This window comes from Hippopotamus amphibius, chromosome 15 (genome assembly GCF_030028045.1).
Source record: "Hippopotamus amphibius kiboko isolate mHipAmp2 chromosome 15, mHipAmp2.hap2, whole genome shotgun sequence".
NCBI classification, from domain to species: Eukaryota; Metazoa; Chordata; class Mammalia; order Artiodactyla; family Hippopotamidae; genus Hippopotamus; species Hippopotamus amphibius.
The window spans coordinates 14,568,899-14,573,718 of NC_080200.1; the positions used below are offsets into that span (position 1 = coordinate 14,568,899).

Consider the following 4,820-nt stretch of genomic DNA (forward strand, 5'->3'; position numbering starts at 1 on the left):
GTTCAAGGACAGTTTTTACTGACTGCTTTTTTTCCTGTGTCAGTCCATGCTGCTATAACAAAATACATTAAAATGGATGTCATAAACAACAAAAAATAATTCTCATAGTTGGAGGCTCTGTATCTAAGATCAGGGAACCAAGCATCACTGTGTTCTGGTGACAGGTCTCATACTGCCTTGCAGATACACATCCTTACTGTGTTCTAACATGGCCTTTCCTGTGTCTTTGGTTGTCCTATAAAATGATTGTTGAAAATCATTTTAAATTATACACTGTGGCAAATCTGAAAATCAGACCACCCCCAAGGCTTTTGTACTTGCTGTTTTAGTTGTTTGTTTACTTTTTTTTAACTAATTATGTAAAGTCTGTATGATCATTGTGTGTGGTCACTGAAGTCTCTGCTCAGTTAACTTAGTGGTCAGCTAATGATTGGCCAGAGATTTCCTCAAGTGACTTGAAACAATAACTACCCTAGCCTTCGCAAGAGGCTTCTTGGGTGTGTTGGAGCATGTTTTAGCACTTTGGCAGCCAGTTTAGACTAGGCCTTATCTTTAAATTCCTAATTGCACTAATTCTCAAGATAAGCTAGAGGTGAGAGGTTAGCTCCTTGTCAGGATTATTTTAGGCATTCACATAAATCTACACATGCATATGGCTCTCTAGATTCCCAGGAATATTTTGGACCCTTTCAAATCTCACTTGGTATTTCCTCAGCTTTTTCTTTTAAATTTCTTGCTCAGCTACTCCTTTGATACAACTGTTGTCAGTTCCTTAGGAAGTTGCTGAATGTTTTCAACAATCACACTGGTTGGGGCATGGAAATTGTTTGCATAGATGACATCAAATAAAGATAAGCCCTGTTGGGGGTGGGGGGGGGAGAGTTAGGGAAGTGCCAGACAAATCAAATAATGACATTTCTCTGGGAATGGGAATTTGGGGGGAACTCCAATTCATTATTCCCACCTTCCAGTAGCTGCTAACTGCTGGTTTTCATGTCTACTGCAGAGCTGAGGACGGGCAATGGGATTAGGGCACATTAAAGTGTCACAAACCTTGTTCTACCTGAAATGAAGCCACTTTTCTTTTTTTGTGTGTATGGTGTTAGGGAGTGTTCTAATTTCATTCTTTTACATGTAGCTGTCTAGTTTTCCCAGCATCACTTATTGAAGAAGCTGTCTTTTCTCCATTGTATATCCTTGCCTCCTTTGTCATAGATTAGTTGACCATAGTTTATCTCTGGGCTTTCTATCCTGTTCCATTCATCTATATTTCTGTTTTTGTGCCAGTACCATATTCTCTTGATTACTGTAGCTTTGTAGTATAGTCTGAGGTCAGGGAGTCTGATTCCTCCAGCTCCGTTTGTTTTCCCTCAATATTGCTTTGGCTATTTGGGGTCTTTTTTGTCTCCATACAAATTTTAGGATTTTTTGTTCTAGTTCTGTGAAAAATGCCATTGGTAATTTGATAGGGATTGCATTGAATATGTAGATTGCTTTGAGTAGTATAATCGTTTTTATGATATTGATTCTCCCAATCCAAGAATATGGTATATGTCTCCATCTGTGTCATCTTTGATTTCTTTCATCAGGGTCTTACAGTTTTCTGAGTACAGGTCTCTTATCTCCTTAGTTAGGTTTATTCCTAAGTATTTTATTCTTTTTGTTGCAATGGTGAATGGGATTGTTTCTTTAATTTCTCTTTCTGATCTTTTGTTTTTAATGTATGAGAATGCAAGAGATTTCTGGGAGTTAATTTTATATCCCACAACTTTAGCAAATTCATTGATTAGCTCAAGTAGTTTTCTGGTGGCATCTTTAGGATTTTCTATGTATAGTATCATGTCATCTGCACAGTGAGAATTTTACTTCTTTTTCAATTTGGATTCCTTTTATTTCTTTTTCTTCTCTGATTGCTGTGGCAAGCCACTTTTCTTGAATAAGTACTCTTGTATTGATGAAATCATCTGGTTAATATCCATAATTCTGGGAAAAAATGATTTTTGACAATACTTGTCAATGTTTTTATTTTTATGAAAGAGCAGTATTTGGATATCCTCATTCCATTATTCAGAAGCACTCTCTCCTTTGGTGTGTGTGTGGGTGGCCGGGGGTGGGGGTGGTGATGGACAGAGAGAGAGAGAACATTAAGTAAAAATAGTGTCTGTGAGGATGAAACCATCATTTACCTTATTAGTTCCGTGGAACCAATTGTAACTATGTAAAAATGTTTTAATATTTTAAGTATCAATTTAGTCCACCCTCACTCTTTCATTAACGACCACATTCAGTTATATCATCTAATTCCCAAACTAATCTATTAACATCAATTACCATATCCAAGGTTTTACTTTTTTCTTACCACTTTGTCCTTCCTTTCGTACTTACTCTATCAAGCAAGTGTAGATGTTGAGTGGAAATATATGTGAGAGAGAAACTATATTCTGCCCAGTTAAATAATTAAGTAATTTGACAAAGAGAAGTAGCAAAAAAAATTCTTAATATACTTTTAGGATACTTCTAACCAGTTTCTGATTATTTGTGACATGTATTTACATTTAAATCATTTAAATAATTTTATACATCAGGAAATTTGAGTTCCCATATTTGGATTTATTTGCAAAAACCTATGAAATGATGGTAACTGTTATATAAAAATTGACTAACTTTTTTGGTTTGTTTCTTTTGGGAATATACAGAGAACACTTGATTCTATTTCAACTGCTATGAAATAAACATATGATGAAAATAAACAACAGTTCAGGAGAAGACTTCATCTTAGTTGGCTTCTCACAGTATCCGCAGGCTGAGTTTATCCTATCTCTATTTGTATCTAAATTCTATGCCATGACCCTCATAGGAAACATACTCATCATCTTGGTCTCCCTCCTGGACATCCGGCTCCACACTCCAATGTACTTCTTCCTCCGGAACCTCTCATTTCTGGACGTGTGTTTCACTACCTGCATTGTTCCTCAGATGCTGGTAAACATGTGGGGTGGTGGTAAGAAAATCAGCTATGTAGGCTGCATGGTTCAGTATTCTGTGGCCTTGGCTCTTGGCTCCACAGAGTGTGTGCTTCTTGCTGTCATGGCTGTTGACCGATATGTTGCTGTCTGTTGGCCCCTCCGCTATGCTACAATCATGCGCCAACGAATCTGCCACCTTCTTGCAGCCGTGTCTTGGTTTTCAGGGTTAACCAACTCTCTCCTTCACTCTTCACTGGCCATTGTTTTGCCTCTCTGTGGCCACCGCCATGTGGACCATTTCCTTTGTGAGGTCCTGGTCATTATCAAGTTGTCCTGTGTAGACACTGGTCCAACTGAGTTGAAGATGTTAATTGCTCGCCTGATCATTCTTGCCATTCCAGTATGCATCATTCTTACGTCTTATGCCTGCATAGCCATGGCTGTGGTGAGGATGCATTCTGTTGAAGGACGACAAAAGGCCTTTGGGACTTGTGCATCCCACCTGATGGTGGTCTTGCTGTTCTATGGAACCATAATGTTCATGTACCTTCAGCCTAAGAGTAACTACTCCCAGAATCAGGGGAAGGTCCTTGCCCTTGTTTATACCATTGTTGCCCCCACCCTGAACCCACTAATCTATACACTCAGGAACAAAGATGTAAAGAGGGCAATTAGAAAAGTCATCTGGAACGATTCCGTTTAAGATATTATAATTCCTGTAATTAGGGTCATACAAATTACGTAGACAATGGATTAATGACAGGAAAGATAGTTTTCTTTTCAGATTCAGCCAAATTGATTCAAAGACAAATAAAGCGAGCACTAAATACAACCTAAATAAAACATTATTGTCATCAACAATGGTGATCATAGCTGTAGAAAGAAATTTCAGAATACAGGCATTCCTTCACATTTATGCTGTCCTCAAAATCTGTATCTGGATATTTTTCAATATTTGTTCATATTCCCAGGAGATTGTTAGAGCTGAAATTTTCTAGCGAATACTGGGCATTATGAGGGATAGAAAATATGGCAGACACAGAAGCTGCTCTGAAATAGATTACATTTGGAGATAGATAATGTAGACCTAAATCTTCACTTAAAGAGGATTGGAATTGATAAGTCATGAAAGAAAACTGGGTAAGATAACTCAGGAACAGTATAATACCTTACCTTAGCTAGTTGGAGGAAAATTACTAGCAGTTTGAGACAGTTACCTCATCTTTGAATGAGTTTTAGGATTTGGACATGGCAACGGGATAGAGACATTCAGTGCTTCTGGACCAAGATAAGCAGATGAATCATTAATACATAAGAGAACAATATGAAGCTCTGTATAGTTGAAGATTTCTGGTCTTACCCTGAGGAGGATTCTAGAAGCTCGTTTGGCTCCGTAGTGGGCTAGCCTGGCATTTGTGTACAGTGCAGTTTACTGAGAAGAATCAAAAATCCAACGTCAGCAGCCAGGGTAAAGACTAAATTTAAAAACTGTGTTCCTACGGCTCATGAATAAGGCTGCGAAAGGGGGCAGAGGGCAATAGGGAAATGCTTCAGAGGATGAAGGCTGGGCAGAGAGCATAGGAGGTGGAACTTTGGTGAGAGTCCTTGAGAGGAGCACAGTGTGGGTAACGTTTGTAAGGGTACACTGGCAATACCATGTAGGGAGAGCTAGAAGTTTTGTAACTCTACAGACAGTGCCACGAACAGTAATCAGCCCATTTCTTTCCCAAATTTATTCCATTATTTACAATTTAGCTTTTGGCACCATGTAGATTCAAACCGTCCACAATCTCAAACCTGTGTAACATGGTGGGAGGAAGTTTAAATTCATTTCCCAGATTGAATACAATTTGG

General features: G+C 38.4%; 1 pseudogene; it reads left to right on the forward strand.

Annotated features, from left to right (window-relative positions):
* Positions 1 to 2,739: 2,739 nt before the first annotated feature.
* Positions 2,740 to 3,669, forward strand: LOC130836273 (olfactory receptor 2Y1-like; annotated as a pseudogene).
* Positions 3,670 to 4,820: the final 1,151 nt, after the last annotated feature.